Raw genomic sequence first — 15,490 nt, forward strand, 5'->3', positions numbered from 1 at the left:
AATCTTTTGGATAGACGAAATATGTCTGAACAACCGTCGACATCAAGGACTGTGTCATCCGACACAGCAGCGGCAGAGCCTCCTGCTGCTACTCCAACGATGTTCGCTGGTATACCATCTGTCCCAGCAAATTGTCAACAACAAGCTGGAGTCCAATCAGAGACTGTTTCGACAACATGGTTAGTTCCTATTTCTTCATCCGGATTATCATCTGGTATTTCTTATGTTGAAACTCAACAAATTGATCCAATGTGTCTTCAAAGGCCAATCTACCCTTTAAGTACTGGATTGCCACCATATGGAGGGCAGTATGCCTTTTCATTGTTCCCCCCCGGAGAACAACCATATGTGAGTTTACAACAAAGTTCAGGTCAAACTGGAATTACATCCAGCAGATGGGTACCGATACTGCCTCAGAAACCAAGGGTTGCATATTCAATGCAACCAGTCCACCCTGTGTCGAATATTGCCACTATACCTGGTATGGTGATTGCGTCGCAAGTACAAGCGCTACCTGTTGTATGTCAACCCCAAGTTTCTCAGGTTGCCATACAACAACCTCTTGTCTCGACAACTCAATCACAACCTCCGGTTAGTGCCTCCTTATCTGGAGCGACTCAAGCTCAAACAAGTACTATGACTCCTCATCTTGGTCAATCATCCAGTATTGGACAACAGCAAATGGTCCAACAACCAGAGCTGGTTCAAACTCATCAACCCCCATTCCAGCAATCATATCAAGGACCTGAGCAACAAGTCTTTGTAAGTAATGGGCAATCGCATTTACAAAGCGGTTACCAACAACCATATTATAACGGTTATGCCCATCAACCTTGTCAAAGTTGCCAGCATCAAATACATTATGCTGGTATGCAAAGACCCACTGCTCAGGCGATTCCATCTTATCCTGGATATGCTTCGCCTAACCTGAATCAACAGTTGCCCTTTGTAGCAACTCTAGAATTACCAGATCTAAACCGGCTGACGAATGATCCAATTGCTTATGCCCCTTGGTGGCCAGCGATTCCGCATAAACTTCCGTCAGATATTCCTAAATTTAATGGAAATCCGGGTGAAGATCCGTCGAATCATGTGATGACATTTCATCTGTGGTGTTCATCAAACACCCTGAATGATGATTCGATAAGACTTCGCCTTTTTCAGAGGACGTTAACGGGTCCAGCGGCAAAATGGTATATTGAATTGCCTAGAGCTTCGTTCGACAATTTCAGTACCTTAGCCACGACTTTCTTAACCCATTTTCAATTACCGATAAGGTATGAAACGGGAACGGAACTCCTAACCAACTTCAAACAGACAACGGCCACTCACATATCTGATCATATACATGAGTGGCGATGTCATCGTAGGATGGTAAAAACGTACGTTCCCGATCAGCTATTAGCTGAATGGTTTATCAAGTCATTACTTCCTGCCATCACGGAAGATGTGGCAAAGGGGGGAGTCATAACGGAAGAGCAAGTCATCGCTCGTGCGCAATATTTGGACTTGGTTTACACTCAGTCTGGCACGCTCTACGACAAAATACATGATGCCCCTAGACCGGAATTCTCAATTCCTCCTCCTCCTAAATCAAACAATGACTCTCATGCCGGCGATGGCGTGATTGGCGCGATTTCCGGTCAAAATGCAAATGAGGAACTTCTTGCCTCGGAAGTAAGTGCCATGTCGGACGACAAGGGCAAACAACTGAGGCAACCAGGGGGCAAGAAGAAAAAGAAAGGGAGAAAAAGGAAACCCCCTTCGGGGTGTCATATATGCAATGAGGATCATTGGACAGCAGATTGTCCATACAAAGCTGAGCTTAAAAGATTCTTTAAGAGTTCGAAAACCTCAGCTGTGTTGACTGATCCGTTTCCAAGCCCGGGAACCGAACTGGTTGCTAATCAAAATGCTTCTCGATCCCAAGTGCTTATGTTGTCTATATCAAAGCAGCAAAATGATGCTTTGACGAGGAATACAGATTACAGGAATCCAAAACTGTCAAACAACAAGGCTAATGAACAACCTAGTAGTTCGACAACAACTTTGACCGAAGTTGTGCCACCCATCGTTCCTGAGCCAATGATAAAGTCGCAAAAGGGAGCAGTACACAAATCGACATTTAATCCTTGTGCGAAAACAGCACAGATAGAGGACCTGGCCCAATCGCCGTCCGCTATGTCGACACTTGAGGTACCGCAAAATTGCTTCTCCCAAGAGCAAGCTTTATTATCAGCAATAGGTGGGATTGACCCAATGGATTCCAATCTTGTGGCCTTTGATCATAAAGGATACGATCCTCAGTTACCAGCCTAACTAGCTTTCCTTATTCAAGTGAAAGCCCTCAACAAAACTGTTCACCAAACAATTATTCATGAGGGGGCATCTACATGTATTATGTCGATGAGTTGCTGGAAAACTTTAGGATCCCCAACCTTGTCGCGAACTTCGACGAAATTAAAAGCATTCGACGGAAGGACATATACCCCATATGGTATCCTAAATAACTTGAAGGTTGAACTAGGAGGAAAAACAGTAGAAATAGATGTTGAAGTCATAGATGGGAATCTTGATTACAACATCCTACTAGGAAGACCATGGATATATGCAATGGCCGCAGTTGTGTCGACCTACTTCAGGAAGATTGCATTTCCCTTCCAAGGAGGAATTACAATCGTCGACCAACAAACATTTCTCCCCAACAGTTCACAAGTTACGGGAAGCATTCCAATGATCCATGGAAGGAATCATTCGAACCAAAATATCGGAGTAGGTCTCCTAAAAGACCCTGCCTTAATGGGTACTTTTTCCCTACCGCCTCCGAGTAATCTGGCGGAAGTGGCCACAGTGGAATATGAAACCTTCTATATCTAATGGATTTGGACTCCGAGGACGGTTCTTATCTCGTGTCAACCTCGTTAAAAAATGAAACAAGGAGTCATGAGGATAGTTCTTTTACTATGTCAACCTCATTAAAAAATGAAACAAATCCCCTTTTCAAATCTCAAAGTTAAACCTTCATTCCAACCACCGAGTTGAATGCAATGAAGCTTGGGGGGCATGCACCTCGTTTTGCGTTATTATGCTGGGGGCATACAAACTATATAATCGAGCAGTTTTAGCATAAAGTTCATGCTCGTTAAAAAATAAACGCAAGAATCAAGCAGTTTTAGCATAAAGTTCATGCTCGTTAAAAAATAAACGCAAGATCCGATCAGTTTTAGCACATAGTTCATGCTCGTTAAAAAATAAACATAAGATCGAGCAAATGTTTCCACCCACGTTTAAGCTCGTTAAAAAATGAACTATCCCGGTAAATAACCACTGTGAATGTAATATCATCAGCCATTAAAGCCTTGGTCGTGTTTGCACCTGTCACCTCCACTTTTCATTTGGCCGATCGTTCACCTCCATATGTTTGTTTACCCATTTTGAGGAACAGCTGCGAAGAGTGATTTCACCTAGCCATCCTTGTGACACTACCGTGATTGGAAAATTCCAACCTGTACCTGGAATCAGCTGCTATCCCTGTTTATCACTCGTTCCTCAAAAGACGAGTCTTCTTTAAGCTCTTTTCAACTGACTCGTAAAATATGAAAAGATTGCCGAGTTTTGGCCTTCCAGATCGTTAAAGCGACCGGAAGGGCTATCCCTCCTCTAGATTTTAATCTTTTTGGACCTGAGGAATTATTGCACAAAAAGATCGAGCGCTTGTTTTGTTCGGTTCGTTAAAATGATCGAAAACTCATCCCTTCTGTATTGTTTTATACTTTTTCGGACCTAAGGGATTAGATGACGAAAAAGGAATTTTAGAGTTGACTTTATGTACCTTTTCAGACTCTCTAAAAATGAAAAGGACCGAGTTATCCTTGTCGTTAGACTCGTTAAAATTATTAAATAGCGACAAACTTGTCTTTGGACGAGAACGAGTTTCACTATCGCTAGGCTCGTTAAAACATAGCGATGGGCTTGCCCGAAGAGTAGGTTATATAACAAGCATATGTTATCCTCCTCAAGCTTGACAAAAATAAAGAGGTACTGGTCAGCAATGACTGGGGAAAAACTGGGAGAAACTAAAGAAAACTTTGATGGTAGCAAGTCGCTCTTGAACATGACACTTTTCCTCCGTACCACAATCAGGTTGGGTTGTTTCATTCACCGGTCACATCACCATGGTCTTGCCATACCATCCATACTTGGGGTAATGCTACCGATCCATCACATCAGTGTCGCCATATGTTCAAGAAAAGTCATTCAGAAAAGAGTCAACCGGGTCCCATCCACTGCCATACATTATCCTTCATCCATTCATGACCGCCACCCTGAATCATATGTCACAGGTCGTTTTCACCTCCATTAAAATCGTTAGCTCCGTTCCGTATCACTGATGTGGGATTCATTAAGGCCCTCCTTTGGCGGATCGCTTCTTGTCGACATCATCTCATTATCCAAGAAGTTGATCTAGGAACAACCCCTTCAGTACTTTGAAGCTTGCATGCCTCAATGGCAATTTTCTCACTTCCGGCGACAGGTATACATCAATGACCTTCGACCAGAAGATTTTGCGTGGTGTTCGACGCCAAGTCCTTTATTCACACCACGTGAATTGTACTGCAGTACCTTGAGGGTCATTATCATTATCGGTGATTCCTCTCGCGCTTGTTAACGGTTTACCTCATTGACCGGTAATCAAGCGATGTCTTTCCATGTTCGACTTCAGCGCAATTCTCACATGGATCGACTTGTACTTAGAGTGAAGATCGAACGAGTTTGAACACCCCGGATCTAGTTTCGTCCATCCGGGCTGCGATATATATTCAAGAAAGATAAAGACATTTTTCATGTACATCATTGCAGCAGATGATCATCCTACTCAAAGGATGATAATTTCACCAAAATTATCAGTCTACCATCAGACGATCGTCTGTTCTATGTACAAAAATGAATTTATAAAGCTGAGCATGGGAATTCCCACCTCGGCTAGATCATGAAAGCAGTATGAATCATAATGTATTGTATTGTATCTTATTACAGGTCTCCTCCCAGCAAATGGATGAACTTCGGACCCTCCTGGATAAAGCATTTCACCCGATAAACGGCCTCATACTTTAGGGGGCAACTGTTATAGACATTTTTGTGCCTTACAGCATTGAGCATGAAATGTCCATAATCTAAGGGATCCAAATTCCCTAAACACGTTGTTCCTACCCCTAGAGGAACAAGGCTAACAAACCACAGCAATTCACAAAAGTTCTCCACATGAAACTGCTCAAAAACAAGTCAATTCAGGATCATGTCAACTGCTCCATTGACCATCTGCGCTGAATGTCAGTGGCTCCACTTTCTACTTGCGTTGAATGTCAACTCCAACACTAGCTACCTGCACTGAGCGAGTTTGGACAAGTGGCAGACTCATTCCTCAAGGTGTCAATGCTCAGGAAGCTTCCAAAATGACACTTGCCTCAGGGAATTCGACTGGTGATGAGTAAGAGGTTCCAAATCTCCAAGTGGAAGCAAGAACCTCCAAGTGGACTCAAGAAATGAGAGAGGGAGAGGACACTAGTCATATCTCAAGCTGACTCATCCTCTCTCCAAAATAACTATATATAGATCTCTCCTCCATGAGATCTAGAGGCTGGAATTTTGTTATTGCAAAGAATTGCTGTTGGTTTGAGATTGGATCATTGGGTGCTTAATGCTTTGAAGGGAGCTGAAGATAGGAATTCCATTCTGCTGGGAAGGAGATGCTGGATTGGAGCCCTCTGGGTTGTATTTCTTCCTGAACCTTGTTACTTATCAATAAAGCTATCTTGGTTTTCTCCTATATACTGGTGTATTTGTATGATTGCATTAGTGTATTTGATTTACTTCTAATCCTGAATCATTTATGAATATGAATATTTGCCTTTGTGTTGTGTTCTTCTCTTGTCGCAAGTAGCTGTTCTCTTGTCACAGGTAGCTGTTCTCTTGTGATCTCGCGGGAATCAAGTAGTTGTTCCCTTGGACGAGCGAGGAGGCAAGTAGCTGTGAACACCCAAAGAGAAGAGGATTTAGATTGAGGGAAAAACGGAAGACACCGGTAAGTCTATTGATCTCTCTTCTTTCATATTTCATAAAGGAAGAAACCAGTGTAGCTGTATTCGTTTGTTGCTAAGGCACTGTCACACCTTAGGTGGATAGGATCGTCCTGCATAGGCATTTTTCCCCACAACACCTGGCAAGGTAAAGGTAATTCTATATTTCCGTGTACCCAAGACACCGACTTAGGTACGTAGTTTCATTGGTTGCACTGGTTACTATAGGTGTTTTATAAAAAAGATTTCTAAGATAAGATTCCCACTTTTTTAGTTGTTAACTAAGGATGCAAAATTTTTATGGATAGATGATTGTGGAGTATATTTTGAGAAAATCGAAAAACTGATATACCGAGCTTCAATCTTCTGTGGTCCTAACTGGGAACTCCTATTTCATATCCATATATATGCCTCTCAAACAACTGTAAGGGCGGTGTTGGGACAACAAGATGATAAGAACTCGTACGTAGTCTATTATGTCGGCAAGAATTTAACATCTATTGAGCTAAAATATACGATAACAAAAAGAAGGAGTTCCTGGTTGTTATCTATGTTGTTCATAAATTTCGTCATTACATTACTGGGTATCCTACTTTTGTACATACTAATCATGCAACAATCAAGTCTTTGATGAATAAACCTGTAACTCCTGGGCATATAACAAGGTGGTTGCTATTACTTCAAGAATTTGATATCACCATTATAGATAAACTAGGCAAGAATAATGTAGTTGCTGATTTTTTGTCTAGATTAAATGTTGATAATGAAGGAGAACCTATAGAAGATAGCTTTCCAGATGAAAATTTGTTTGTAATTTCTACTAATACCCCTTGGTATGTAGACATTTCTAACTATTTGGCTACAGGAAAAGTACCGCAACTTTTTTCATACAGGGAATAGTGGAGTATCATTCATCATAGTGCTCATTACTCATGGATAGTGGGATACCTCTTTTATACATGGGGTGATCATCAGATCTGTCGTTGTGTAGTAGAAGGTGACATCTATGAGATCCTGAGAGCTTCTCATGATGGCCCTTGTGGGGGGAATTTTGTGGACAAACGGATAGGCCACAAGGTGTTACAGATGGGATATTATTAGCCCTGTATCTTCAATGATGCACGGAACTATGTTCGAATATGTGATAGCTGCCAACAAATGGGTTGGCCTGGTCACTCAGATGAAATGGCGTTACAGCCACAGGCAGTTCTTGAGCCTTTCGAGAGATGGGCTATTGATTTTTTAGGTCCATTTAACCCACCTTCACATCAAAAAGTCCATATTTTAGTCTACATAGATTATGTAATGAAGTGGGTAGAATCCAAGGCTATAGAGAAAGCAATAGGGTAGGTTGTCTTGTACTTTTTGTTTGAAGAATTGTTTGCTAGATATGGTGCTCCTAGAGAGAGAGAGTTTCAAATGGGGGAGCGCAGTTCACATCACACATGATAGAAAAGATTATGAAGAAACATGGGATCAAGCATAGGATAACATCCTCAGACGAACGGTCAAGTGGAAATCACAAACAAGGTATTGGAAAACATTCTCACCAAGACTGTGGCAAATCATTGCGGGGATTGGGCTGAAAAACTTCCTAAAGCTATTTGGGCATACAGAATAACATGGCGGAACACAACAATATTTTCACCATTCAAACTTGTCTATGGAAAATCCCCATTGTTCCCAGTGGAATTTGAAATCAGTACGCTCAGAACAGCTCTGAAAGTAGGATTGGACCTCTTAGAAGCCCATAAACGCTAGCTAGAAAAGCTAAATGAGCTTGATGAAATTCATTTAATGGTTATCCATAGGGTTGCTGCCATACAGCAGCAGAGAGCAAAATGGCATGATAAATTTATTAAAAATAAGGTGTTTCATAAAGGGTATTGGGCATTACTGTATGATTCCCATTTTAAGAATTTTAGAGGGAAGCTTCACTCGCAATGGTTGGGACCGTATGAGGTTGATGCAGTATTTGACAGCGGGACTGTTAGATTGGTCATGATCGATGATTCACATGTTTCTTTTATTGTAAATGGACATTGACTTATACTTTATCACCGCCCAGCCTCCAGAGAAGCCATCATCAAACATCTCTCTGAAAAATCTAGATTGAAGGTTGTTGGTGCAGAGAATACCTCCTCTGCATCCTCTATTTAAAAAAAAAATGATGTATAAATATATATATATATATATATATATATATATATATATATAGATATATGTATGTATGTACATATGTTGTTACTACTCATTGTTTTTTTTTGCAGGTACTTACACAGGTGCACAAATATTTTTCTAACTTATGCTATTGAGGAGAAAAAATTTCTAAGTGTTCGGTGTTGTTACTCCCGACGATGTTACTCCTTCGAAGCTGAAAAATTTTCTACGTGTTTGGTGTTGTTACTCCTGATATTTGTTATTCCTCTAAAGCTAAAATTTTTTCTAAGTGTTCGATGTTATTACTCCCGATGTTGTTACTCCTCCGAAAGCTAAAAAAATTTCTTAGTGTTTGGTGTTGTTACTCCCGATGTTGTCACTCTTCCCATACTGTTACACTAGTAAGAAAAATCTTCTAAGTACCTGACGCTGTGAATCCTCCAATGTCGTTATACCATGCATGCTGCTACTCTGCCATGTAAGCACCAGGTATGATCCTAATTAGACTTAGCATAATGATGAATAATTTTGTGACATGACTTGGGAATGACTGTGGACGGTAATTTCTTAATGAGAGGGGTACAACCTTGATGGCATACGACGAATAATTAAATTTTCATAATAATTCATCATGTCACTTCTGAAAAAATGCGCTGGTACGTATAACCCATAATGACACCATTACATTTCGCATGATTAACTGATAACCATATGGATTTGAAACATCATGCAGATGATTGTCCAATTAAATCAGATTGTCATGCAAATTTATTATCATAATATCCCATTATTATAACCCGGTCACAGATTTTTCCCATTCTTCCCAAAAATCCACTTGCTTTCTGTGTATTTTCTATGATTAACCATGGATATTTCCCTTTATATACCTATGTATTACCATTCGCCACCCCTTTGCATGATATTATTTCACAACCTTTTCTGCAAGAAACTAGCTTACCGACACTCCCACTAACAATTTTGCTACTACTCTGAACGTTGTTATTGGAGCCTGAGCATGAATGGGGAGCTTTTTCATGCAACATGAATGAGAGATGACGATGCAGGTTCTCAGTAACCGGGATGTATGAAAGTTTTCCTAGACACAGGTTGGGACAGGTATTTTCAAAGGCTATAGGGATTTGATGAAACAATCACAGTAGAATTCACCTTAAATTTAGAAGGAAAATACTCCAAGGTACGGGGGTTGAGAGTTCTGGTTACAGAGGAGGCCATTGAAGCTACCAGGAAATTGCCACAGGGGGCCCAAAAATGGTTTTCTCGGAAGGCCCCATTGCCAGAATATCCAGAGGTATTTTTTGCAAGCTGTTGTTGGGAAAAGTATCCAATACGGAATGACCCTATCCCACTCTAAGGGTGATAGTACCTCAGCAACAATCGAAGCAAATCTATCTAAGATTTCTTCTTTATGAAAGTAAAATAGGGGAGAAAGAGATCCACTAACCGATGTCTTCCGCTAATGGTTGATCCAATCTTCTCTCCTTGTTGCTTGCTCCCAGCTCCTTGCTCTTTCACTGGCCCAGCTACACCAAGATCCTGCAAAATGGCAAGAGAGGGAAACTACAAGAAGCATACATTCATAATTGATTCAAGGATTAGAATAAATCAAATACACAAGTATAACAATACACCATTGAGACACATGCATATAGAAGAACCTCAAATGCTTTATTAATGGAAGAAGTCAAGTTCAGGAAGTGATACAACCATAAAAGGCCCAATCCAGCATCACCTCCCAGCAGAAAGAAATATCCTCTTCACCTCCTTCAAAGCAAATCACCCAATAGTTCTAAACTCAAACCAACAGCACTTCCTTACATTCACAAGATTCCAGCCTCCCTAGACCTCATGAGAGAGATCTATATATAGGAGTTTTGGAGAAAGGATGAGTCAGCTTGAGGCTGGCATGAAGCTGACTAGTGTCCTCTCCCACTTCAGTTATTCTTCAGTTCTTGAGTCCACTTGGAGGTTCTTGCTTCCACTTGGAGATCTAGACCCTCTTACTCATCACCAGTCGAATTCCCTGATCCAAGTGTCATTTTGGAAGCTTCCTGGGCATTGACACCTTGAGGAATGACTGTGCCACATGTCCCAACTCACCCAGCGCAGGTAGCCTTCTTTGCAGTTGAAATTCAGCGCAGGTAGACAGTGGAACAGTTGACATTCAGCGCAGATGCTCAGTGGAGCAGTTGACATGATCCAGAATTAGCTTGTTTTTGAGTGTTTTAAGGTGGAGAACTGCTATTCAGTGCTGTGGTTTGCTGACCTTGTTCCTCTAGGGGTAGGAACAACATGTTTAGGGACTTTGGATCCCTTAGATTCTGGACATTTCATGCTTCATGCTGTAAGGCACAAAAATGTCTATAACAGTTGCCCCCTAAAGTATGAGGTCGTTTATCGAGTGAAATGCTTTATCAAGAGGATCCGAAGTTCACTCAATCGCTGAGAGGTGACCTGTAATAAAATACAATACAATACATTATTTTTCATTCTGCTTTCATGATCTAGCTGAGGCGGGCATTCCCATGCTCAGCTTTATAAATTCATTTTGGTACATAGAACAGACGATCGTCTGATGATAGACTGATAATCCTCTGCTGAAATTATCATCCTTTGAGTAGGATGATCATCTGCTGCAATGATGTACATGTAAAATGTCTTTATATTTCCTGAATATATATCGCAGCCCGGATAAATGAAACTAGATCCGGGGTCTTCAAACTCGTTTGATCTTCACTCTAAGTACAAGTCGATCCATGTGAGAATTACGCTGAAGTCGAACATGGAAGGACATCGCTTGATTACCGGTCAATAATGTAAACCGTTAACAAGCGCGAGAGGAATCACCGATAATGATAATGACCCTCAAGGTACTGCAGTAAAATTTACATGGTGTGAATATAGGACTTGGCATCGAACACCACGCAAAATATTTTGGTCGAAGGTCATTGATGTATACCTGTCGCCGGAAGTGAGAAACTTGCCATTGAGGCATGCAAGCTTCAAAGTACTGTGGGGGGTTGTCCCTAGATCAACTTCTTGGATAATGAGTTGAAGTCGACAAGAAGCAATCCGTCAAAGGAGGGCCTTAATGAATCCCACATCAGTGACACGGAATGGAGCTAATGATTTAATGGAGGTGAAAACAATCTGTGACGTATGATTCAGGGTGGCGGTCATGAATGGATGAAGGATAATGTATGGCAGTGGATGGGACACGGTTGACTCTTTCTGAACAACATCTCTTGAACATATAACGACATTGATGCGATGGATCGGTAGCATTATCCCAAATGTGGATGGTTTGGCGAGACCATGGTGATGAGACCGGTGAATGAAACAACCCAACCCAATGTGATACGGAGGAAAAGTGTCATGTTCAAGAGCGACTTGCTACCATTAAAGCTTTGAGGTTCTCCCAATTTTTCCCCAGTCATTTCTGACCAGTACCTCTTTATTTTTGTCAAGCTTGAGGAGGATAACATATGCTTGTTCTATAACCTGCCCTTCGGGCAAGCCCATCGCTATGTTTTAACGAGCCTAGCGATAGGGAAACTCGTTCTCGTCTAAAGACAAGTTTGTCGCTATTTAATCATTTTAACGAGTCTAACGACAAGGAAAACTCGGTCCTTTTCATTTTTAGAGAGTCTGAAAAGGTACAGAAAGTTAACTCCAAAATTCCTTTTTCGTCATCTAATCCCTTAAGTCTGAAAAAGTATAAAACAATACAGAAGGGATGAGTTTTTGATAACTTTAACGAGCCGAATAAAACAAGCGCTCGACCTTTTTGTGCAATAATCCCTCAGGTCCAAAAAGATTAAAATCTAGAGGAGGGATAGCTCTTCCGGTCACTTTAACGAGCTGGAAGGCCAGAACTCGGCAAACTTTTCATATTTTACGAGTCAGATGAAAAGAGCTTAAAGAAGACTCGTCTTTTGAGGAACGAGTGATAAACAGGGATAGCAACTGATTCCAGGTACAGGTTGGAATTTCCAATCACGGCAGTGTCACAAGGATGGCTAGGTGAAATCGCTCTTCGCAGCTGTTCCTCAAAATGGGTAAACAATCATATGGAGGTGAATGATCGGCCAAATGACGGTGGAGGTGGCAGGTGCAAACACGACCAAGGCTTTTTATGGCTGATAAATTTACGATCACAGTGGTTATTTACCGGGATAGGTTCATTTTTTATTTAAAAATGAGCTTAAACTCTGGAGGAAACATTGCTCACTGCTTATATTTATTTTTTAACGAGCATGAAGACCGCGTTAAAACTGCTCGGATCTTGCGTTTATTTTTTTAACGAGCATGAACTTTATGCTAAAACTGCTCGATGATAAGTTTGCATGCCCCCAGCATAATATCGCAAATCGAGGTGCACGCCCCCCAAGCTTCATTGCATTCAACTCGGTGGTTGGAATGAAAGTTTACCTCGGGGATTTGTTTCATTTTTTAATGAGGTTGACACAAGATAGGAACTATCCTCGAAGTTTTAGATCCATTAAAAATAGAAGGTTTCATATTCCACTGTGGCCACTTCCGCTAGATTACTCGGAGGCGGTAGGGCAAAAGACCCATTAAGGCAGGGTCTTTTAGGAGACCTACTCCGATATTTTGGAGCGAATGATTCCTTCCATGGATCATTGGAATGCTTCCCGTAACTTGCGAACTGTTGGGGAGAAAAGTTTGTTGGTCAACGATTGTAATTCCTCCTTGGAAGGGAAATGCAATCTTCCTAAAATAGGTCGACACAACAGCTGCCATGGCATATATCCATGGTCTTCCTAGTAGGATGTTGTAATCAAGATTCCCATCGATGACTTCAACATCTATTTCTACCGTTTTTCCCTCTAGTTCAACTTTCAAGTTATTTAGTATACCATATGGGGTATATGTCCTTCCGTCGAATGCTTTTAACGTCGTCACAGACCTCGACAAGGTTGGAGATCCTAAAGTTTTCCAGCAACTCATCGACATAATGCATGTAGATGCCCCCTCATCAATAATTGTTCGATGAACAGTTTTGTTGAGGGCTTTCACTTGAATAAGGAAAGCTAGTTGCGCTGGTAACTGAGGGTCATATCCTTTATGATCAAAGGCCACAAGATTGGAATCCATTGGGCCAATCCCACCTATTGCTGATAATAAAGCTTGTTCTTGGGAGGGGCAGTTTTGTTGTACCTCAAGTGTCGACATAGCGGACGACGATTGAGCCAGGTCCTCTATTATATTATAATTCTGTGCTATTTTGGCACGAGGATTAAATGTCGATTTGTGTACTACTCCCTTTGGCGACTTTATCATTGGTTCAGGAATGTTGGGTGGCACAACTTTGGTTAAAGTTGTCGTCGAACTACTAGGTTGTTCATTAGCCTTGTTATTCGACAGCCGTGGATTCCCGTAATCTTTATTCCTTGTCAAAGCATCATTTTGCTGCTTCGAGACAGACAACATAAGCACTTGGGATCGGGAAGCATTTTGATAGCAACCAGATTTTGATCTGGGTTGGGAAACGGATCAGTCAATACTGCTGGGGTTTTTGAACTCTTAAAGAGTTTCTTAACTTCAGCTATATGTGGACAATCTTTCGTCCAATGATCCTCATCGCATATATGACACCCTGCCGGGGGTTTCCTTTTTCTCCCTTTCTTTTTCTTCTTACCCCCTGGCTACTTCAGTTGTTTACCCTTGTCGGTCGACATGGCATTTACTTCTGAGGCAAGAAGTTCTTCATTTGCATTTTGACTAGAAATTTTGTGTTTTCTAATCACGCCATCGTCGGCGTGAGACTCATTGTTTGATTTAGGAGGAGGAGGAATTGAGAATTCCGGTCTAGGGGCGTCAGATATTTTGTCGTAGAGCGTGCCGGACTGAGTATAGACCAAGTCCAGATATTGCGCACGAGCGATAACCTGCTCTTCCGTTACGACTCCCCCCTTTGCCACATCTTCCGTGATGGCAGGAAGTAATGACTTGATAAACCATTCAGCTAATAGCTGATCGGGAACGTACGTTTTTACCATCCTACGACGACGTCGCCACTCATGTATATGATCAGATATGTGGGTGGCAGTCGTCTGTTTGAAGTTGGTAAGGAGTTCTGTTCCCGTTTCATACCTTATTGGTAATTGAAAATGGGTTAAAAAGGTTGTGGCTAAGGTACTGAAGTTGTCGAATGAAGCTCTAGGCAATTCAATGTACCATTTTGCCGCTGGACCCGTTAACGTCCTCTGAAAGAGGCGAAGTCTTATCGAATCATCATTCAGGGTGTTCGATGAACACCATAGATGGAATGTCATCACATGATTCGATGGATCTTCACCCGGATTTCCATTGAATTTAGGAATATCTGACGGAAGTTTATGCGGAATCGCTGGCCACCAAGGGGCATAAGCAATTGGATCATTCGTCAGCCGGTTTAGATCTGGCAATTCTAGAGTTGCTACAAAGGGCAACTATTGATTCAGGTTAGGCGAAGCATACCCAGGATAAGATGGGATCGCCTGAGCAATGGGTCTTTGCAAACCATCATAATGCTAGCAACTTTGACAAGGTTGATGGGCATAACCATTATAGTATGGTTGCCCATTACTTGCAAAGACTTGTTGCTCAGGTCCTTTATATGATTGCTGGAATGGCAGTTGTTGAGATTGAACCAGCTCTGGTTGTTGGACCATTTGCTGTTGACCAATATTGGATGATTGACCAAGATGAGGAGTCACAGTACTTGTTTGAGCCTGAGTCGCTCCAGATAAGGGGGCACTACCCTGAGATCGTGATTGAGTCGTTGAGACAAGAGGCTGTTGTGTTGCAACCTGAGAAATCTGGGGTTGACATACAACAGGTAGTGCTTGTACTTGCGACGCATTCACCATAGCAGGCGTGGTGGGAATATTCGACACAGGGTATACTGGTTGCATTGAATATACAACCCCTGGTTGTTGAGGCAGTATTGGTACCCAACCGCTGGATGTAATTCCAGTTTGACCTGAACTTTGTTGTAAACTCCCATACGGTTGTTCCCTGGGAGGGAACAATGAAAGAGCATACTGCCCTCCATATGGTGGAAATCCAGTACTTAAAGGGTAAATTGGCCTTTGAAGACACATTGGATCAATTTGTTGAGTTTCAACATAAGAAATACCAGATGATAATCCGGATGAAGAAATAGGAACTAACCATGTCGTCGTCCCTGATTGGACTCCGGCTTGTTGTTGACAATTTGCCGGGACAGA

This window comes from Pinus tabuliformis, chromosome Q (assembly GCF_031772625.1).
Source record: "Pinus tabuliformis cultivar Carrire ecotype Pingquan chromosome Q, CPIR1, whole genome shotgun sequence".
Lineage (NCBI taxonomy): Eukaryota > Viridiplantae > Streptophyta > Pinopsida > Pinales > Pinaceae > Pinus > Pinus tabuliformis.